The 23992-nt window shown below is 39.6% G+C and overlaps 1 protein-coding gene and 1 long non-coding RNA gene across 4 annotated transcripts in view; one reads left to right on the top strand and one right to left on the bottom strand.

Annotated features, from left to right (window-relative positions):
* FAR2 (fatty acyl-CoA reductase 2) overlaps positions 1 to 3287 on the bottom strand; it is a 144179-nt gene extending 140892 nt beyond the window's left edge. For all 3 annotated transcript variants that reach the window (XR_011439722.1, XM_023643306.2, XM_014740700.3), the window contains exon 1: positions 2664 to 3287. The gene's annotated coding sequence lies outside the window, so the exon portion shown is untranslated. The remainder of the gene's footprint in view (positions 1 to 2663) is intronic.
* The window catches only part of LOC138924671 (uncharacterized), a 69092-nt gene continuing 46818 nt past the window's right edge, over positions 1719 to 23992 (top strand). Inside the window, exon 1 of the long non-coding RNA XR_011439724.1 lies at positions 1719 to 1858. This is a non-coding gene — a long non-coding RNA (uncharacterized lncRNA). The remainder of the gene's footprint in view (positions 1859 to 23992) is intronic.

The following is a 23992-nucleotide window of genomic DNA, read 5'->3' as shown; positions in this document are numbered from 1 at the left end:
TCTTTGGGATCCAAGAATTTATTCTATACTTTTTGCTGCTATTTCCATTCTTGTCCAAATAATGACATTTAAGAAATATTTAAAATATTGAATACCTTAGCTACTTTTTTTCCCCACTAAAATATAAGAGTTATAAAGTTTCTGCAACACTTTTAATGTACTTAACCGACCTTCCTCAATCTACTTCTGAAAAGTGGAGTAGGAAAGTTAAGCCTGTAACAATAGTATCTTGTTAAAATAGAACTGTTCAAAGTAAGTAGACATTTTTATAATTATTATTTCTTTTTACGCAGTGTGGCTTCACAACCACCTTTTAAAATGAATAGAGTAGAAGATACTATTTGTTGTCTTTATTTTCTCAATGAGGAAACTGGGTATAGAGGGGCTTAATGACATAAGTATGTTGAAGAATTCACCTGAAATGTAGGAGTGCCATCAGACAACACCACTTTTCAATAAGTTCTAGAACAGGGTTCTTAACCTGAGGTCAGGACTGGCTACAGAATTCTGGAGTTCCTTGTTTGAAAATTATTAAGACAGCTGATGGTGACAGGGGAACATTAAACCAAGTGTGGGAGGGCCCTGTGGGGCAGCGCAGTTCTCTTTTCCATGAAGCTGGCTCTGCCTGGAATCTCTGGACATCTAACAATTATGTGGCTGCATATCAAGGAGGCTGTGAACGCCTGAAATTGCAGGGAGAATTCTGTGTTAACGTACGTATGTTTGTTTTTCATATTCCATAGTTTTTACCAAATTCTTAAAATGGTCTGTTAACAAAATAAAGCATTAAGAATGGCTCTTCAAGAGTAATAAATGTTCTCACAGAGGCGACAATGTCAGAATAGATTGGAAGGGACAAGCAGGCTGGTGGTCACTGTGCATGATCCTCCAGGAGATGATGTTTGTGATGAGTGAGTTTTCAGCAGTCGATGAGAATTAATACAAAAACAAAGAATTCTTCAGCCTGCCCAGATGTTGCCAGAAAGAAATACACTCAAGAATGCATCTTCAGAAGATAGCAAAGCAACTAGTGAGATGTTCAAGATGATCATATTCTTTATAAACCTCAGAGTGATACCCAACTATGAGCTATTCTATTTATTTTCACTCCTAAAGGAAGCTTCTCCCTCTTCTTATGTAATTAGATGCCACATTCCCTCCTTTAACTAAAGGAGAAACCTATCACTGTAAGATTTACCAACTCATGGTGATTTATATCTATCTTATAGATAATTATAATCCAACGTTAGAAATTGGAGTAAGGTAGGAATTTGCTAATAAAGTAGGGGCAGAAGATGTCCTCAGAAATAGGAAAGAGTACGTTAAAGACCACATCCTGAGAAATACTGCGGATGAAATGTTGCCACACTTGAGTCTGGCTGCTAAAACCCTGTGGCCATCTCCCAGAAGTCTCACACACAAATATCCCTAGATGTGGATTTTGCTGAAAAGCCTGCTCCGGCAGTTTGAGCGGCTGCACTCATATTTGATTTAGCCTCTTTGCCCTTTGAGACTAAAGACGCTCCTCAGCCAAATCTCCAACTCGTATAAATGGGGATAGAGAGAGATGGGTAATGGAAACCGCAGGGTAATTCTCAAATTTTCATTGGCACAGAGCGTCTAACTTCTCTAGATGCAGCTTGAAACAAGTAGAAAAGCACCGTTCATTTGAGTTTCCTATTCACTCTGCTGTCCCCACTCTGTCCTTGCTCATGTCACAATGGGGCACGCTGAGTGATTCAACCAGCCGCCAAAGCTCTTGCAGATTCGAGAACTTCGGTTGCTCACACCATCCCTTGAAGAATAAGTGTCCATAATTCTACCCACGCCGAAAGGTGAAAGAACAGGAGGCTAGCAGGTGGGACGCTTTCCTATGGTTTCTAGGATTAAGTTGGTCATGAATTCTTTTAAATGAATGGAATTGCTCCGCGGGTAATCTTACTTGCCTGGGGCGCAGCCGTTCCGCACGCCATCTACTCCAATAAGTCTTCTGAACCCAGCTCCCCTGCTCTCTCCACGACGCCCAGGCCACAGGAAGAGGTCGAAAACTTCCATCAGGGACAGACCCCGCCCTGGCCGGCCCAGTCCATTTCATCCTCGGGCTGGGTACCTCGACGAGGCCCCAGTGGGAGGGTCGGGACGTGCGCAGCCCCCGGCGGGGCTGGGGGCGCACGAGGACGCGCGCCGGGGCCGGGAAGGGCGCCCGGCGCTCCCCGGTGCAGGTTGGGCAGCCCAGGCGGGCTCCGCTCCACACGTGGCCCCGGAGTCCGCGCGCTCTCTCCAGCAATAGCCCCAGGGGTCAAGGAGGCCTGGGCGACACCCGCTCAGGGGGCTCTTGCCCTCGGTCCTGGAGCGGCTCCCCCACGTTAACCCTGTCCAGCCCTTCCCCGCGCGCCGCCGTTCCCACCCCCTGCGCGCCCCACCTTGGCGGGCAAGGCCGGCGCCCAAGGTGCCCAGCCCCCAAGCTGAGAATCGGGTGCGGCTGGGGGTATCTTCAGGGGGCAGCGCCTCGGAAACGCTCCCCTCCGCGAGGCCCCGCAGGGATCCGCCCCGCCCTCGCCAACCCCGCCGAGCCCTGCCTCCCTCCCAGGCCACCCCCAAGCCAGTCTTTGCCTCCGGAGGCGTGGGCTCCGCGAGCGGCCGGGCTGCGGACCCTGGAATACCTGCTCCTCCGGCACCGGGTGGAGTTCAACTAGTGGTCTTCTCAATCCGGATCCTTCCCCGAGGCTGCGGGAAGCGCTCCAGCCACAAGGAAACTGCTCTAGTCTTTCGGCTCCCAAACGTGACACTCTATATATCCGGCTGGCTCGGAGACTGGGTGTGGGGCGGGAGGAAGCCACCCTCCCTCCGACCTTCCCCGTTGCCGCCGCGGTCTCGGCGTGGAGCGTGAAGCCGGCGGCAACCTCTGCCCGCAGCGGGAGGAGGGCGAGGGGCCGGCTAGGGCCCTACATGCCCGGGGGCGAGAGCATCGTAGGGAGGGCGGCCGTGCGCGCGGGCCCGCCCCGCAGCTTCCATTCATTGAGCGCCGAGCGGATCCACTCGCTGTTACTCCGGCTTTTTTTTTTTTTTTTTTTCCTTTCATTTTTTAATCGGTGGGTGAGGGGAAGTGGAGTTGGAAAGGCGCCCCTCTCTGGTCTGGAAAAGAAGGAGCGCTCCCGCACCTTGAGAGAGAAAGGGGAGAAGGGAGGGAGGGAAGAAGAGACAGAGAGAGAGAGAGAGAGAGTCATAGGTTCTGGCGTGAACTCTTGGAGGACACACGTTTCCCCACCCACCCTAGAAGAAAAGGCAGCCAAAAATCCGAGTTTACTCAGCGCATCCGTACTGCACACCCCGTGGGAGGGATGCTCTGGTACGTGCTCCAGACTCTGCGGAGGCGCCCTGCAATGATCAACCAGGGCAGCGTCCTTTTAGAAATCTAGGAGGGGCTGGAGGCGCGGTTTGCTCATACCCGTGGTTTGGAGGGCAGAATTCAGGCTCTGCGTTGGGTGCAGGTGGGAGTGGGTGGATAAGAGACTAGAAAGAATCAGAGATGCTGGCTGCAGAAACAGCAGAGGGCCAGCTTTGCTCAGCGGCGCTTCCCAAGATTTAAAAAAAAAAAAACACAAGACTTTTTGTTTCTTAGCCTGGTAGATTTTGGGGGGATTAGGTTTGGTCATTGTTAAATTGTAAACGGTAAAACTGGATCCGTCTTTAGGGAAGAATTGTAGAGGGCCGGACAAGGCACGGGAGTGGAGCCGTTAGGGTCCTCAGGAAGGAAGTACTGAAAACCGGCCAACGCCCAACCTAATTCTTTGGACAAGGTGGAAGGTAAATTCTCAAGGAAATATGCTGTGTTAAGAAAAGCCAAAAAGGAATATTGCCTTATAAGCTGTCTTCATTCTCCTAATAAATACAAATAATTAAAATGTAATTCATGAAGGTTGGAATGCATGAAAGGAGTGATTTCTTGCATTAAAAAAAATTCACACCCATCTTGAATTCTTTTCTACTAAGTCTCTTCAGTTAATGTGTTTAGCAAAGAATAGCCTAGACACTGTGACGGATTTCCTCTGAGGACTGTCTGAAAGCAAGAGAGAGGGGAAAAGTTAAGACAAAAAAAAATAGATGCTTTGTTACCCCTCCCCACACTGAAGAATAAATCTGAATGTGTTCTCAAAATGTGTATGACAGTACTTGAAATGATGCTGTCCAATGCTGGTGAGAATGTGTTGAGATCACTCAGCACACAGCAGATAGAAGGGAAATGGTTACAACTCATTTCCAAGGCATAAAATGTTTAGTCACTCAAAATTTTTTTTATTGTCCTGTTCATTTTTGGTAAAGGATTCCCATTTTTTAGAATGTATCCAAAGGTAATAATCCACAAAAAGGGAAATACCATATGGCCAAAGTTACAGGTTTTTTATGGTATGATTTATAAACTAAAGAATTAAAACAACATAATTCCAGTGGAATGTTGATAGATAAAATGCGACATTATTATAGATTACAAAATCTTAATTTGATCAGCACTATTTAAAATGATGTTTATGCAGGGATAATATATTCATTTGCTAGGGCTGCCCTAACAAAGTACACAGACGCGGTGGCTCAAATAACAGAAATTTATTGTCTCAGTTCTGGAGGCTGGAAGTCCAAGATCAAAGTGTTGGCAAAGTTGGTTCCTTCTTCGGACTGTGAGGGAGCATCTGTTTCACACCTCCCACCTAGCTTCTGGTGGTTTGCTGGTGATCTGTGGCTTTTCCTGGCTTGTAGAAGAATCACCTTGATCTTTGCTTTCACCATCACATGGTGTTCTCCCTGTGTGCGTCTGTGTCCAAATTTCCCCCTTTTAGGAGGACACCAGTCACATTAGATTAGAGTTCACCTTAAGGAACTCACCTGAACTTAATCTATTACATCTGCAACAACTGGATTTCCAAATAAGGTCACATTCGAGGGACTAAGGTTAGGACTTCAATATATGAATTTATGGGGGTGGGGAGGAGCAGGGTGGTAGGAGAGAAGGCAGAATTCAACCCATAACAGATAACAACAAAAATGTCAATGAAGTGGGGTTGAATGGTGGCTCCCAAAAGAATATGTCCCAAAGCCATTCCCTGGAACCAATGAATGTCCCTCATTTGGATAAAAGAGTATCTGCCGAAGTAATGAAGTTAAAGATCTTGAAAGGAGATCATCCAGGTGCTCTCTGAATGCAATGGCAAGTTCCTTTATGAGAGAAAGGCAGAGGGAGATTTGAGACATGTGCGTGTTGGACAAGGTGATATGGAGGCAAGGCAGAGATCGGAGCGATGTGACAAAAAAAGCCAAGGAAGACAAGGAATGACAGCCACCAGAAGCTGGAAGAGAGAGGAAGTTTTTTCCCCTAGTGCCTCCAGAAGGAGCATAGCCTGCACCTTGATTTCAGACTTCCAGCATCCAGAACTGTGAGAGAATAAATTCCTGTTGTTTTGGGCCCCTAGCCATTTATTATAGCAGCCCTGGGAAACTAATATAGGCAATTTGTTTGGGATGGAATTCTATGTATTTCCTTTTTCTTGAAAGAGAGATATACAGTTCAAGACCATTTCAAGTGGGTATTTTAATAGAGTTCTGTTCAAATTCTCATTCACTTTTGAAGGGATGGTCAGAGAACCTGCTAAAAATTTCATCATCTTGCAAGCTAAACTCTCCAAAAGGCCCCACTGCAGCTAAAATTGCAAAGGGTTCTGATCCTGTGAAAAAGGTCCTGTTCTGGGTCCTCACATATGGTAGACATACAACTCCTGTTAACTGGAATTCAGCTCCACACTGGTTTGATTAGAGAGGGTCTCCAGGGTTTCATCTCAGAACCATTGTTGTTTAAGGTCACTGTTGAGAAACAGATTATTCTAATAACTCATCTCCGCTTTCAAAGTCTTCTCTTTCTCACCATTGCTCAATGACTTACCATTTTATTCAACTGCATAAAATAAATGTTTCTTTGTAAATCTGCCTGGAAGTTTTTATTTAATGTGCAAAATACTTACAAAAAGTGCCAGACCTAGAATAATATGTCAGATCATTCTAATGACACCCTACAATTGGAGACTGTGAATAAACCCCATGTTCCAAAAGAAAGCTATCATCCCTCAGTGCTATCTGTTTAAAAAAATACTTTTTCTGTTGACTGAGGTTTGATTTTGATCTCCAGTAGAATTATAAAAAGATAGTGTTCTAGAGTTAGAAAGCTAATCCTTTGAGCCCACTATCTCACCTTATAGGGGTGAAGACTGGACTTTATGTTTTACCTAAGGTCACTTTTTTAGTTTTCTGTTGCTGATAACGTATTACCGTAAGTTCAGTATTTTGAAGCAATATCCATTTATTATCACAAAGTTCTGTAGGTCAGTTGCCAGCACGTAGCATAACTGAGTTCTTTGCTCAGGGCCTTGCAAGGCTGAAATCACAATGGCAGCCTGAGCTCTGATCTCCTCTATGGCTGGGGTCCTCTTCTGAGCTCCTCACTCATTGTTGGCAGGATTTAGTTCCTTGCAGCTATAGGACTCAGGGCCTCATTTTCTTACTGGCTGTTGGCCAAGGTTTGCTTCCAGCTCTTAGAGGCCATCCTCCAGTCCTAACCATGTAAACTCTCACAGCATAGTAAAGCCAGAAGAAGGAAATATCTCTTTCTCTCTTTAAATTTCTGACCGTTATTAGGGGCTGCAGTCCAATTAAATAGGACACCTCGGATAATCTCCCTTTTGGTTAACTCAAGATCAACTGATTATTTGGGGCCTTCACTTTCATCATATAGCATAATCACAGGAGTGAAACCCGTCCTAAGCACAGTCCCACTCCTTCAAGGGAAGGGGTTATACAGGGCATTTAACTAGAGCATGCTGATCCTGGGGACCATCTTAGAATCTGCCTACGTCTCAGTCGCTTACTTAGATGGTAGATGGTAGCATCAGCAGTAGAAGTGGAGTGTTTTCCACTCTATCGAGGAATTTCTTTTGCATAAGAAAAATTCTTTTGTCTTATCTGTCATCTGGTCATTTTGTGAAACAACTAGATATGGGTTTTTACAAAATTTTTTTCTTGTCTCTTCCCCTTTGGAGATGTATAGATCTTTAAAAGTTAATAGCTTCTTTATTGACAATTGTAAAAATGTAGCATGTAAAAACTAAACTCATATTTCCTTATTCCAGGTGTAGTGTACTCTGAGCTGATGGTTTCTTAAACCTTGGCTCATAAACACCAAGAGTCTTTTGAGAATACTATTGAGAATTCTTTTAAAAATGCTATTATGAGAATACAATAAGGTTACAGCTGAATTAACTGAAAGCATATCCTTTCTATTGACTATTATGTAGACATTAAAAAGAATAAATTAAAGCTATACCAGTTGAATTGCACTAATTTCCAAGAGGTTTAGTTTGTGAAGAAAGTGATATTCTGAAAAATATGCATAATATGATCTTGTTCCTATTAAACCAATGCCAAATAACTTTGAGTATGTATGCATATATATGGATATAGGGTCTATGGAGAAAAACATGGAAGTAAACATACTAGGTTATTAACACGTTACCTTGGTTGGTGAAAAATGGGCACTGGATGCATGTGGGGAAGTGAGGGAAGTACCAGGCTAAGATGGACAAACAAAAAGAAAGATTGAAACATAAATGAAGGTCTCATATGACTGTGTTTATGCCTTTACTTAAATTATATTAAAACATTTTTAATTAAACAAGAAGACTGTGAATTGCCACTCCATCCTAGCAAGTAAAAAGGTGAACAAACTGAAAAATCAACAATTCTTTTTAGATTCTTCAGACAAGTGAGGTCAAAGAGCAACCCCCTCCCTGTCCCCCCCATGCCCGGATTTAGGGAGACAAAGTGGATATAGAACAGCACAACTAACAGGAGCAGAAACACATGAGCAGAAACCTCCACAGTTACCACTGCCAGAGTAAAGCTGAACTGGAGTTGATGAATTGCTGGAGGCTCAGTGTCACATGCCTCAGAGTTAAAAACTCCACAGGGGCCCAGTCTTGGGAGGGGGCACACTTTTGTGAGTTTTACCTCCAGGATCTCTACCTGGTTATCAGAGAGAATATCAGAGAAAAACTCCCTGGTGCTTCCAGCAAGGGGAGGGGAAAAGGAATCATTTGAAAGAAACCAGAGCATTCTGCTCTTAACAAGGCTTGCTCTGAGGAGAAACTATTTTAACAGAGCCTGTTGGGGTTTTATCAGAGCCTAACATAATTGTAGGAAGGGAAATATGGAACTCCAGTCCCCTCCAGCTATCCTGTTCCACCTAAGGAGGGAAACAACTGAGAACCACTTGGGAAGTTCACAGTCTAGGGGCACAGGCTTGCTAAAACACTGAGACTAAATCACAGGTCTGTAGAACGCTTCCCTTCTCCACACATCTTACTACTACATTACTGAAGGACTACTTCCCACAGTTCCTTTTACCCAGTACATCATGTCCACCTTTCAACAAAAAGTTACAAAGTACACTAAGGCAAAATCCACAATTTCACGTGACTGAACAAGCATCAGAACCAGAGTCAAATATGGCAGGAATGTTGGAATTATCAGTCCAGGAATTAAAAAAACCCAACAAACTATGATTAAAATGCTAAGGATTTTAACGGAAAAAGTAGACAACATGTAAGAACAGGTGGATCATATAAGCAGAGAGATGGACATTCTAGGAAAGAATCCAAAATAAATGCTAGAGATCAAAACACTGTAGCAGAAATGAACAATGCCTTTGATGGGCTCATTAGTAGACTGGACACAGCTGAGGAAAGAAACTCTGAGCTTGAGGATAGGACAATAGAAACTTCCAAAGCTTAAAGCAAAGAGAAAAAAAGACAGAATAAAACAGAACAGAATATCCAAAGACTGTGGGACAACTCCAAAAGATGTAACATATGTGTAATGGGAATATCAGAAGAAGAAAAACAGAAAGAAACAGAAGCAATATTCGAAACAATAATGATTGAGAATTTCCCCAAATTAGTGTTAGATACTGAATCCAGAAAGTCCAGAGAACACAGAGCAGGACAAATGCTTCCCCAAAAAGCACACAAAACTATATCTAGGCCTTTCAGAGCAAAGAGAGTTATTAGGGATAAAGACAGGCATCAGTTAATGATAACGGTTCAGTCCTTTAAGTAGATATAATGATCTTACAACAGTGGGTCAAAATAGACAAGGCAAAACCTGATAGTACTGCAAGGAGAAATAGATCAATTCACTCTTATAGTTGGAAACGTTAACACCCCTCTATCAGCAATGGACAAATCCGGCAGGCAGAAAATCAGTAAGGACATACAGTCATGCATCGCTTAATGACGGGGATATGTTCTCAGAAATGGGTCATTAGGTGATTTTGTCTTTGTGTGAACACCGTAAAATGTACTGCAAGGGAACAAAATTTGCCATCCCATAGTGTGTCTCTTTAACGTGAAAATTATTTTAGGTCTATTATTTTTAAGAAACAAGACTAGGAAAGTTTTTCTTGTTACATCCCCCTTAACTTCCTAAAAGAATTCAGATTAAAAAAACCTGTCTCAAGAAAAGAGCTATCTCTTTGGCATAACATAAACTGGGTGTACACAGGGAGGACTCTAGAAAACTTTGTTTGTTGGGTTCCCCTCTGGGTTCTTCTGTTTCTGTGTGGCCAAACAAATGCTTGTTTTCCAAATGTTTGCTCCTTTTCACTTACCTGTGATTTACCTTCCTTCACTTTGAAGTCCTTGACTTTCCCTATTCCCAACATCTTTTGTCTTTAGCTGAGGATGGTATCTAAGGTAAGGGGCTCAGCTATTTTGGTAAGTTACTTGGTAGATTTTCCTGGGTTTTTCTCACGTATACATGTTATTAAACTTTTGTTTGTTTTTCTCCTGTTACTCTGTCTCAAGTCAATTTAATTCTCAGACCAGTCAGAAGAACCTAGAAGGGTAGATGAAAATTTCTTCCTCCCCTACAGTAATTACATAAATCTAGATGGTATTGCCAATTACATATCTAGGCTATATGGTACTAATCTTATGGGACCACTGTCATGTATGCCACCCATCACTGACTGAAACATTTTTATGTGGTGCATAACTATAGTTGAACTCAATAGCACTATCAGTCAACTGATACTATAGGCTACTTCATCCAACAGCACCAGAATACACATTCTTCTCAAGCTAACATGGAACATTCACCAAGAGAAACTACATTCTGGCCCAATAAACACACCTTCACAAATTTAAAAGTATAGAAACCACACAATGTCTGATCTCATACTATAGTGGAATTAAAATAAAAATCAATAACAAAGAAAACTGAGAGATCCCAAAATACTTGGAGATTAAACAATACCCTTCTAAATAACACATAGGTCAAAGAAGAAATCTCAAGAAATATTAAAAATTATTTTTAATTAAGTGAAAATGAAAATGTAACTTAGAATTTGTGGGGTGCAGTGAAAGCAATGCTCTCGGGGAAATTTATAGCATTGGCTATGTATTTTTACAATATTGGAAAGATCTAAAATCAATAATCTAAGCAACATCTTAGGAAACTAGAATAAGAATAGCAAATTAAATCCAAATTAAGTAGAAGAAAGAAATAATAAAAATTAGAGCATAAATCAATGAAATTGAAAAAGGAAATCAATAGAGAAAATAAAATTTTTGAAAAGATCAATAAAATTAATAAATCTTTGGCTAGGCTAACTAAGAAAAAGAGAGAAGGCAAATTACTAATATCAGAAATGAAAGAAGGGACATCACTACATATCCCATGGACATAAAAAGGGTAATAAAGGGATATTATGAACAACCCTATGCTCATAAATTTGATAACCCAGATGAAATGGAGCAATTCCTTGAAGACACAATCAGCCAAAACTCATACAAGATGAAATAAACAATCTGAACAAGCCTATATCTATTAAATAAATTGAATCAATAATTAATGACCTTCCAAAACAGAAATCACCAGGCCCAGATGGATTCACAGGTGATTTCTACCAAATAGTTAAGGAAGAAATTATGCAAGTTCTCTGAAACCTCATCCAGAAAATAAAAGTAGAGGGAATATTTCCTTACTCATTCTTTGAAGCCAGCATTACCCTAATAGCAAAACCAGACAAAGACATCACAAACAACAACAACAACTACAGACCAATATCTCTCATCAACATAGATGCAAAAATCCTCAACAAAATATTATTAAAATTTAATTAAAATGTATAAAAAGAACTATACACCATAACCAAGTGGGATTTATCCCAGGTATGGAAAGCTGTTTCAACATATGAAAATCAATTAATGTAGTCCCTTGCACCAACAAGCTAAAGAAGAAAAATCATGTGATCATATCAATAGATGCAGAAAAATCATTTGACAAAATCCAACACCCATCTGTGATGCAAACTCTCAGCAAACCAGGGATATAAGAGGATTTCCTCAACTTCATAGAAGAACATCAGCAAAAACTCTCCAGTTAACATCATACTTAATTGTGGGAACCTGGAAGCTTTCCCTCCAAAACTGGGAATGAGGCAAGGATGTCCCTTCTTGCCAATGCTTTTTAACATCATACTGGAAGTGATAGCTAACGTGATAAGAGAAGAAAAGGAAATGAAAAGTGTATAGATTGAGAAGGAAGAAATAAAGCCATCTTTGTTTTCAGACAACATGATCATCTTGGTAAAAACTCCTCAAGAATCAACAAAAAAACTCCTGGAACTAATAGGTGACTATAGCAAGGTGCAGGATACAAGGTTAACATACAAAAGCCAATCACTTTCCTATATACTAGCAATGAGCAATGGGAATTTGAGATTAAAAACACATTACCATTTAAATTAGCACATGAAATAGTTATAAATTTAACAAAATATGTACAATATCTATGTGAGGAAAACTACAAAACTCTGATTAAAGATATCAAAGAAGACCAAATAAATAGAGATTCCATGCTCATGATTAGGAAGACTCAATATTGTTAAGATATCAGTTCTTCCAGACTTGATTTGTATATTCAATGCAATCTCAATCAAAATCCCAGTAAGTTATTTTGTGGATATCAACAAACCAATTCCAAAGAATATATGATGAGGCAAAAGACTCAGAGTAGTCTACTCAATATTGGAGAAGAACAAAGTTGGAGGACTGATGCTATCCAACTTCAAGACTTACTGTGAAGCAACAGGTATCAAGACAGTGTGGTATTGGTGAAAGAACAGACAGATCAATGGAACAGAATAGAGAGGCCAGAAATAGATTCATGTAAACATAGTCAATTGATCTTCTGATAAAGGAACAAAGGCAATACAATGAAGCAAAGACGGTCATTTCAACAAATGGCCCTGGAACAACTTCACATCTAAGTGAAAAAAAAAATCTAGATACAGATCTTATACCCTTCACAAAAGTTAACTCAAAATGTTTCATAGACTTAAATGTAAAATGCATAACTATAAAACTCCTAGATGATAAGTAGAAGAAAACCTAGTTGACCTTAGGTTTGGCAATGACTTTTGGATACAATACCAAAGGCATGACCTATAAAAGAAATAATTGATGAGCTTGATTTCATTAAAATTAAAACTTCTGCTCTGTGAAAGAAAATGTCAAGAGAATGAGAAGACAAGCCACAGACTGGGAGAAATATTTGTGAAAGACACATCTGATAAAAGAATGTTATCCAAAATATTCAAAGGACTGTTAAAACTTAACAATAAGAAAATGAACAACCCAATCAAAATATGTGCAAAAGACCTGAACAGACACCTTACCAAAGAAGATATATAGATGGCAAGTAAGCATATAGAAAGGTATTCAACATCATATGTCATTAGGGAGTTGCAAAACAAAACAATGAAATACCACTAAACACCTGTTACAATGGCCAAAATCCAAAATACTGACAATACTAAATGCTGACAAGAATACAGAGCAAAAGGAGTCTCATTCATTGCTTGTGAGAATGCAAAATGGTGCAGCCACTTTGGAAGACAATTAAGCAGTTTCTTACAAAACTAAACATACTCTTATCATACAATCCAGCAAACATGCTCCTTGGTATTTACCCAAATGAATTGAAAACTTATGTCTACACAAAAATCTGCACATGATGTTTACATCATTCATAATTGCCAAAACCTGGAAGCAACCAAGACATCCTTCAGTAGGCGAGTGGATAAATAAAGTGTGGTACATTCAGCCGGACAATGGACTATTACCTAACGGTGAAAAGCAGTGAGTTATTAAGCCATGAAAAGACATGGAGGAAACCAAAATAAATATTACCAAGTGAAAGAAGCCAATCTGAAAAGATTACATACTGTATGATTCCAACTATGTGACATTCTGGAAAAGGCAAAACTGTGGAGACAACAAAATGAATAGTGGTTCCCAGACACTGGGGGCAATAGGCAAGGCATAGAGGATTTTTAGGGCAGCACATCTATTCTGTATGATATTATAATGGTGGATACATGTCATTATGCATTTACCAAAACCCATAGAATGTAGATCATCAAGAGTAAACCCTAACGTAAATGATGGACTTTGGGTGAAAATGATGTATCAATGTAAGTTCATTCATTATTAAAAACTTACCACACTGGTGAGTGATGTTAAAAGTGTGGGAGGTTGTGCATGTGTGGGGGCAGAGAGTATAATGGGAACTGTCTTTATTTTCTATTCAATTTTTCTGTGAACATAAAACTTATCTAAAAACTCAAGTTTATTAATTAAAGAAAAGAATGCTGTTGGACAGGCAGCAGATATGAAGAAGATATTTTGCTGTCAAAGTGTGAAATGAAATCAAAGTTGGTGGTGGAAAGCCATGAGCTCTAGGGATGAACAAAAAAGTGTAACTGCAGACTCCTGTAGCAAGAAGATTGGAGATAATCTCTTATTTTATCCTCCCCAAATAAATTACTTTAGATTCTAGAAGAAGGTCCTTGTAGTAGAACTGGAATCTGATGGTTAGGGGACTACCGTAGGAATCTCCCTTACAGGTCATGGGACGAAAGAGTGTGAGAGTTACTACACCCCGAAGAACAAGTAATTGTGTACATGACGCTTTGTCCTTCTGTGCAGCCTTAAATCAATGGTGTTTCCATGTGACCACATTGTGCACAAATATAGCTCCTACCAGTAGGATGAGTCTCTCCAAATGGTGAATCAAGAATCTGTGCTTCTTTACTTTGCTCCCATGGTTTGTCTAGATCTGCCTCAAGGCTTATGGCCAGCATTGTAACTAGGAGTCACAACTTAGCAAAGGAAAAAAAAGTAATGAGAAGAGAGGGGTTATGAAGAGGGAACCGTAAATGCAGCTCCACCTCTAATATTGAGAGGCCTATTGCAAAGGTCAAATGAAGTTTGATAAGTATTGACTAACTACTATAGTTTAGATATTTCAATCACAAATAAAGCTAAAAAACTGTTAATACAATGTGTCCTAACCTCCTACCTTGAGAAATATACCTTCAAATGACAAAATAATAAAATATGTGCGAAGCCACCACTTTTATATCACTGAGAGTTGCCAAAGTATTAAGATGACTAAATGTAATTATTGCTCATATTTGAATGTCCATTTGATGGGTCAGTTGTTAGAATGAGTAATAAAAGATGTACATAATGCACAAATTATCCCTTAGTTAGTCCCAGAAATGAATTTTTCTTGCCTGCATTTAAAGAAATCACTAATTATATTGCTAGAACCAAGATAATAGCCTACTTTATATTCTAATTTGGATTAGAATTTAAAAGATCAAAGAATAAAGTGAAATAATATTTAAAGGGAAAAAGTTTGCATTTATTTCTTTTAATATGGAATAAATTAAACAAAGTTTGAAAAAAGTGAAAGTATTTTAAATATTTTTCTAAAACATTTAAACTATCTATTAAATCAAAAGCCAAACAACAAATTATATTATTGAATATCAATATTTTAAATAAAAGTTTTTTAAATAAGGTAACAATTATTTTATTGTTTTGAAAAATCTAGTGTCTTTTTAAAAACTTTTATACAAATAAGTTATTCTCAATTCTAGTGTTCAAAGTTCTTCTAGTTGCCAATGTCCCTCTCTGATGCTAGCAATGGCACAACTTTAAAGTTTCACGGCATTCAGATGCAGTCACATTGTGTTTTGAGGATAAATGGCAAGAGAGACAGCATTTTCTGGGACCTGAATGATATTAATCGTGAGAGTGGATGTTTGGGGTTGTGCCAGAATTGCCCCCAATGACAAAAAAATCCCTTGCAGTTTTCAGTGTGTGTGTGTTAGTGTGTGTAACCCTTTGGAAAGCAGATCCTAGGAAAGGGGACCCTCTTGCTTGGGTCCAAGACCACTCTTAGACTCTTATAAGTGAAAATGCAATGGGGAGGTACTAGGCATTGAGACATAACATTTTCACCCATTATACTGAGAACTTGAGAAGTGGTAGAAGGGACAGATGGACAGGTAAGGAGGAAGGATGTTTAGCTTGCTTCAAACCGGGCTCAAAGAAGAGCCTTGGTCAGACAGGATCTAGACATAAATTTCAGGCCCAGATCATTGTACAACAGCTGATAAGATCAAGAGAATGGGTATAATATTAATACAAGTTTTGCTTTTTTTTTTTTTTTTTGCTGTAGTCACAGGCAGTGTAGTTTTCCTTCATGCCCCATGATGGTTTAATGTAGATTTTGGTGGAAGAATTCCATTGGACTCATTTGTGTAGATGTACAATGACTTGGGTGACTGTGATTCATTCTATAGGATTAATTCTGCTTAACAAGTGACCCACTAAGCACTCTCATTCCCTGGGGATGGGGCACAGCCGGGATTCAGGAAGCCCACTCTTACCAACCTCGTATAATGTGTTGGCATTTGAAAATAGGCACCAGGAGGAAGGGTGAAAGAGGCTGGGGCCCGACTGACACATGCTGCTCAAGGTTGCAACAGGTTACAATGAACATATTCTGATCTGGGCCTGAATTTTCCAGGCCTAGAATTCCAATAGACAAGTGAGTACCAGTATAAATCATAACCTTTGTCTTCCACAACTTAGGTTAGGACCAGACCTGCTATTAAGTGCCACCTACACAATCTTCTACAGTCTTTCTTAATACCTTTCCTAAGCAGGAAAATTGAAGCCAAGTCAGCTGTTTGCTTAATAATTACTGTTTCACATTCTTCTGAATTTCAAGTACTCAAAAGCATGTTATATTTCAATAATTTTCTTCATCTCCATACTTCTTTCATATGACCGAGATCATCTAACTGTAGTGTTTGGCACACGTAAGTCAAAGGAAATCCTACCTCTCGCTACAACCCCCCAAATAAATATTATCAAATTTTGCTTTACTCTCGAAGAAAAAATGGCTATATAAAGTGAAAAAGTTACTTGGATGTTGTAGAATATTGAATATGAGTCATTTTTAGGTAAAAATTCTGCCAATTTTATCTTTAAATTTTCAATTAATCAGTCAGTTGCCAGTATATGCAGGTGCTAGATACTGTGCAAGGTGATGCCCAGTTTCCCTCCTTGAGAACCGCCCCTGAAACAGAAGGGGGATTCTCCATCAACATTCATTCCTTCGTTCATTCACAAATATTCATGGACCGTTTGCTACGTATCAGGCCCTGTCTCACTTTTGAAACTGAGACAGAAGAATCAAAATCTCTGCCCTCTTATAGATTATAATGAGAGAGAGTAGAAGACAGAGATTAGATGAATCACTCCAAAGTAAACATCTGGTAACAAATTGTGGTGCATGCTATGAAGGAATAGAACAGAACTCCATGGGAGAGAATAACCGGGGAAACCTGGTTTGGATGTGGATGTTTAAACAACTCCGTCAATGTCATTTAGGTTGATACTTAACAGATGAGAAAGAGTGATGGGGAAAGTTCTAGGCAAGAGAACAAATATAAAGATGCAAAGGGGAGGCATACTGAGCACCTGGGTTTGTGGTTTGAGATGAATTTGGAGAATAGTTAGGCACCAGACGATCCAAGGCCCTGTAGGTCCTGGGAGGATATTTGGACTTGATGGGAAGTCCCACAGTAGTGCCTTAGAAGGGTTTTAGGCAGGATTTTAAGACCCTGCTCTTGTGATCAAAACTGACGTATCCAAGGATGACCATCTGACCTTAGCTAGACCAATCAGGTTTTCCCTTCCAGGAATTTGGGATTTTTGACCCAAAAAAACATAGACTCTGAAAGTTTCTGGAAGCTCAGTAACTCTAGACAGCATTCTAGAAAATCCATGAACTTCTGCTCCTGAGTCTCCAGAGCTTCCTAAGTCCCTATCCTTCCCGAGGCCTTTTTACTCTTTCTTAGATTCCAATAAATATCTCAGTATTTCCACAAAGTTATTTATTATTATTTTGCTGAACTTAGACAGATTTCATTTACCTTTATTTCAACAAAAAAGCTTAACTAACATAATTTGTCAGTTGATAATTTTCTGCAGTGGCTATCATATTTTGTTAGTGCTTTTAGACGGCTAGACCAAAGAACAAATGTAGAAGAAAGATAAGTTGAGATGATAATACTTTTGACGATAGTTCCAGTCACCATTTTTGCTTTGTTGAACAAAGAAGCTTTGAAGCTTCTTTCCCAGCATACTGGGTAAAAGAGAAGCTCTTCTCAGTTGATGCACTTAGATCCTTCAAAAACAGGGGTACCTCTCAATTGAATCTGGAAAGTTAAAGAAAAAGCTTAAAAAATAGATATCTTTTCCTTTTACTCTTTTTGTTGCTTCAGTAAAATTTCTGGTTGTAACAGAATGTTGCATTGTCAAAAGCCCTGAGTGTTTTTAAACAAGAAGGCACATGTCCCAAAGGACTCTCTATTAAACCTACATCAATAGGCTCCAAATTGGTAAGAATTGTCATCTTCAAACATAGCACTAAATCTTTGCTCTTGACCAGTTCTGTGCCCTCATTCTTGGAATATTTTGAGAGTCTAGTTGGAAGGAAAGAGATCACAAATCAAGCGTTCACCAGGCTAAAGCAGAGTGAACAGTCCCTAGGAGGCTGCTGAAGACAAGGGCCTAAAATTAAAAAATAACTTTGAAATTCAAAACAAAAAACTGGATTTTCTCAGTTATTCCATCATCACTGTGAATTCATCATTAATGAAAATGTGCACAAAAAAGTTCTTAAAATTTAATAGGTTTTCTAGATGCAATATTACAAGAGCAGTGAATATTTCTGGTTTCTCTCTTTCTGTTTCTCTCCTGCTTGCTTGCTTTTGTTTCTTACACTTGCCCTCGTTCTCCCTTTTCTCCCCTGTAAAAATGGGGATGGTAATGCTAATTTTATAAGCTTGCAATAAAAATTCAATGAGAAAAATGAATGTAACAATGAACGGCATAGCACATAAACGACAGTATCTCTTTTTTTTTAATTGAGGTATAATTGACATATAATATTATATTAGTTTCAAGTGTGCAACATAATGATTCAATATTTCAATATTTGTATGTATTGTGAAATGATCACTAAAGTAAGTCTAGTTAACATCTGTCACCATACATTTTTACAAAAAAAAATTGTTTCTGTGATGAGGACTCAAGATCCACTCTCTTAGCAACTTTCAAATTTGCAAAATAATATTATTAACTATGGTCTTTATGCTGTACTTTATATCCCCAGGACTGACTTATTTTATAACTGGAAGTTTGTACCTTTTGACTCCCTTCTCCTGGTTTGTCCACCCCCTACCCTATACCTCTGGCAACTACCAATCTGTTCTCCATATCTCTGAGCTTGATTTTTGGTTTTTTGTTTTTTTTAAGATTCCACATATAAGTGAGATCATATAGTATTTGTTTTTCTCTGTCTGACTTACTTCACTGCATAATGTCCTCAAGATCCATCCATGTTGTCACAAATGGCAAGATTTCATTCTTTTTTATGGATAAATAGCATCCTACATACATGGGAATACTCTCTCTATATACCACATCTTTATCCGTGCATCCATCAGGGGACACTTAGGTTGTTCCCATATTTCCATGTCTTGGCTATTATAAATAATACTGCAGTGAACATGGGGTGCTATATCTTTTCGAATTAGTGTTTTTGTATTCTTCAGATAAATACCCAGAAGTGGAATTGCCGGATCATATGGTAGTTCTATTTTTAATTTTTTGAGGAAACTTTGTACTGTTTTCCGCAATGATTGCGCCAGTTTAGCTTCATAGTAGCTTCTCAATGGAAATTTCCCTTCCTGGCCAATTAAATTTCTCCCTGGTCAATTAAAAATCATATCAAACAAATGACTTCTATATTGATTACAATAATTAATTCAGAATCAGAAATGACATAGCTTATAGAAAAAAATGAAAGCAGATGCTTACTATTAAACAAAATTAGCTAGTGGAAATAAAAGACATAAACACAGTGATTAATTCTGTTAGTGGTTGTTTCTTTGCTTTGAAATATATTTTTTTATTGTTGATTGGTGTCCTTATTAGGGACTACATCAGACCAGAACGATACCTTTCTCTCTACAAGTAACCTCAAGAACCAAAGATCCAGTGCAGGCATAACTTATCGTTTCCTCAAGTTCACCAAACCCAGAATGTAGATATTGGCAGTGTTGAGTACAGTCGTTAAATAAACCAAACTGAGAAAGCTTAACCACAAGCTCAGTTGAGCAATTTGCTACCTTTGGTGTACATTTGGCAATCGGTTAGCTGTGATGTGTGTCAGAAGCTACACAGTGTCTAAAACTCCTCTGAAGGGAGAAATGGACTATTAGAAGTCCATTAAAAAAAAGCAAATAGTTTATTTTATTTTTTAACAGCCATTTACATGATGATTATCATGTTCCTGGCTCTAAGCACATCACAAATTTAATTCATTTAATCCTCATAACAGCACTGTGCAGAAGGTACTATGATTATCCCCATTTTGCAAATTAGGAAAATGAGGGACAGAGAAGTAATTTGTCCAAGTCACTGTTGCATGAATTTTGTTGGTACTCCTTATACTCCCCATTGTCAGTTCTCACAGTTTGACTCCTATTCTGGCTCATGACTCAGTTTTGCTCCTGGAAATTGGCTAACCTACTTGGCTTTGGGCTTCTGGTTCCTGACAAGAACTTGCCCTCATACTTTCATCTTTGGGCTTCCCCAGTGACATGGTACTTACATTGCCTATAGTCTTTTAGGTTGCATGGAAGAGATCAGCCCATGTTATATGAAATGCTGGGGGCTTATGAGAATTGCCAAGAAGTGAGGAAGGACCGAAACCCATCTTAGCCGCTCTGTATTTAGGCTGAGTCCCAGGGCTTTTAAGGGCAGACTGTACATACAGAAGGTGTCAGAGAGAACTGAATCTACAGCTCATTGCGAAATAAGAAACAACAGCTCCCCACGTGCTCCCAGTCCATTAATCCCTGCCACTTTTTCTGGATACAATTTACTTCCAGTAGGTTGGCCTAAGGGCATTTTGCTCCCTTCTCACATACAGGGCCCTTAGGAATGGAATTTGATACCAGAGCACCTCTTCAGTAGCTGACCTCCCTCACTAGTATTCACGGCTGCTTTTGTCTTGAGCACCAACTCCTGGTTCCTTTAGTTATGACTAGGTTGGCAGTGTCACATTGTCTAAGGCTTTGCAACTTCATAAACAAAAGACTCACTTATTGCAACTTTTCTTTGAAGGGAGCTCCAGGCTTGGAGGACACTCAGAGGTTTATAGGCTGCTGTGTAATGCAGATTTCCAAAGATTTATGTCTGACTCCTCCAAGACAAAGGTCTAAGTTTGGTACCTGGCCATACGGTCTCTACTGTTCCAATGGATTTTTGGAATCTCTCCCAGTGATTGTAACAATCATGTGATGATACTCCTATTTAACCTCTTACCTGAACTCCAAAATTCCCATGCCCACACTAAGCTCATCATCGTCTTCTGGCAGACATAATTCTTCCTCCTGTATAGCCTATCTAGGTCAATAATGTCTCTATCCTTCTAGTAGAGAACAGAGAGAAAATTTTAGGTTATTTTCAATATTCACTCAGCTCTCCCCCCATCTTCTAAACATTCATCAATTCAGCCCCTTTCTCTCTATTTTCACTATCTTCTCCTAAGTTTATGTCACTATAATTTCTAGCCTGTGATTGCAATAGCCTCTTAAATGCCTGAGTTTTGACTCTTCCCTGGGTTATTTTTCCTCAAACAAAAATGTTATTTCATTAATCTTCTAATGAAAATTGTTAGTGCATCTCCAGAATTTTAGCTATTTTAGGTTTGTACATATAGTTCTTCAAGATCTGTCCTCAAGCTGCTTCTCCAACCTCTTCTTCTGCTGTTCTCCATCCTGCACGCTTTGTCCAGCCTCATGGAGCCATCTTCTCACTTACTGTGAAAAGTCCACTCCATGTCATGCCCTGAGCCCTCACAGATGCTTCTTTCCCTTCCTGGAATGTCTGCCCTAACTTAGGGTCCCCTTCAACTTGCACTCATCTCAAGTGCAAAATCTAAGGGGGTGCCAATAAATGCAGTAGTCAAGACAATATATTAATGGAATATTTAAAAAAATAATTTAAAAAATGCCCAATGAACAAAATATTAAAACTTTAAGTAAAGACAGAATCTGATCCTGCATTTCTATGATCCTGCCTCACTTACCTCACCTATTGGTGGTGGCTGTTCCAATAATACTTTATACAAACAGGCAGTCGGCCTACAGGCTGTAGTTTGACAATTTAACTTTTTAGTATTACATTAAAATGTGATCTGTATTGATTACTTAGTATTTTGGCCCCCCTTGATTTTGTGCTGAGGCAAGTGTCTTGCTATTTCACCTTAGCCTGGCCCTGCTGTAGACTCCACTTTCCTTCAAGATTCAGCTCAACCATCGCTTTGCTTGGGCAAGCTGTCCCCTCCCAATTCGATGTGTGGGCCCACCATCCCTGTTTCCTGAGCAAACCTCGATTATAGCACTTTCTACGCTGTACGTAATTATTAGCTTACTTGTGTCTGCCACTCAACTAAATGTTATGTTCTTTAAGCACATAGACAGCCATGTTGAATTACCTCCCAATTTAACAATAATAACAATTTTTTTATTGAACACTTTATGTGTATCATATACTGTACTAAGCACTTTAAAATTTCACCTCTAATCCTCATAACCTGTAGGATAAGATTCTTTCCCTCATTCTATAATTTTGGAAATGGAAACACAGTGATTAACTAATATGCGGCTAATAATTGATGGAGCCAACTTCCAAACTGAAGTCTATCTGCCCCCCAGATATCATGTATTTCTCACTGAACAATTTTGCTCAGTGTTATCTACTCAGAGGGGCAACTAAGCTGCAGCCAGCTCAAAGGTTCTACAGATGAGGTGGGCATGAAGGCACATCTCAAGGTCTGTGTCCCTCATATTTTAACCCCAGAAAATTTTTGTGCCATGATGAAGCTGATTGTCTGAGAGTAAGATGGCATGACTTTCAGGTGAGGGCTGTAGTCCTCACTCCAAGCTGGTAAATCCTTAGAGAAGGTTGTCAGACAATGGATGGCGCTTTGAAGATGCGGGAGCGACAGTGTGTGAGCAGGGCAACACAGGTTTACCCAGGGAGCAATATACTCAGCAGCTTTCAGTGTGGTTATTGTTTTCATTGCTTTTGGAAATTCTTTTTAACTATAAAAGTCAAATATGCTCACTTAAAAATTTAGAAAATACAATACATTTTAACAAAGGAAAAATAAAGATTGATCCTATCACTCTGAGACAAATTCTGTGAATATTTGCCATATGCCCATCTCGATACCTCTTGGTTGCTTACCTTAGTGTTGCTGCCAGGGTGCTGGCTCTGCCCTCGCCCCATCATGAGGACTGCTTGCTCCTGCCTCTTAGCTGAGCTGCTTCTCCTCACATGTCTGCTTGCACGACAGCCCTTTTCTGTCCTGGGCGCACTGCTGGACTCTGTTTCTGCAAGCTTCTATTAAATAGGATGCAACAATGATTTTGATGCTCAGTTACATTTTACTTTTCTGTGTGAGTATTGTGGTAGAAAATAGGTACAATAGAGAATGTAACATGTTAAAGTTTCATATAGTTCGTATAGTTCAGGCACTTTCCACCATGTTGAAAGGCACTCAGTGACCCACCGGGAGTACCAGGACTGCTCAGATGTTGTGCTTTAAACAATCCCTCCTTCTCCCCCTCTCTTTTGCTTCTAAGGTAGGACCTGTTCTCCGCCTGTACTTAGCCTGGGTGAGTGCAGATCTCCATCTCGCACTCTCTCTGTCTTCCTTCCATGTGCTGTCCACAGGTTCTGTCCTTCCTCCACCCGTCAGTTTTCTGTCTCTTACCCCTTCTTTCTCCTTATTGGTAATTTTCCATCCCTCTCCTATGGCATCAGCTCTATATATCTCTGCCCAGCTAATTATTTCCAGTTCCTCTCCCTTTTCCTTGTTCTGTACTCGATCAGCTTTTTGTTTATTCCTCATCCTCCAATTCCTTTGTAGGCCTCCAATTGGCCTAATTGAATCTAAGATCACTTACGGCTTTAGAATACTATCTGCATAGGACGTATCTTCCTTTTCAAAGCAAAACAAATAGACTTTTGCCACTTCCAAGCATAACGAAGACTGTCCCTCAAGCACGTTTAAAATTCATCCTAGACAACTCTAACCTCCTTGCATAATCATCTTTTGGTGGAGATGAGTTTTTCATATACTACTTGTACTTTTTGTTATTGGCTAGGTTGGTTTGGTTTCCTACAGCCCATGCTTTCATGCCATCTGAATTGTGGATGTAAATTAGAGGAAATGTCTACCTTCTAAAAATATCATAGCTTTTGGATGAATAATAATAGCTAACCCTTAAATAACACCTACAATGTGCTACATGGTTGTAAGTGCTTTGCTCATTAATTCACACAACAACCCTAGGAAGTAGCCACTATTATTATCCTACTTAATTAATTGGAATAAGAAATTAATTGGAGTAAGTTATATTTAGGAAAAAATTTCAAAATTGATG

Source organism: Equus caballus, chromosome 6 (assembly GCF_041296265.1).
Source record: "Equus caballus isolate H_3958 breed thoroughbred chromosome 6, TB-T2T, whole genome shotgun sequence".
In the NCBI taxonomy this organism is placed as follows: Eukaryota; Metazoa; Chordata; class Mammalia; order Perissodactyla; family Equidae; genus Equus; species Equus caballus.
This window is presented reverse-complemented; position numbering and strand designations above follow the sequence as displayed.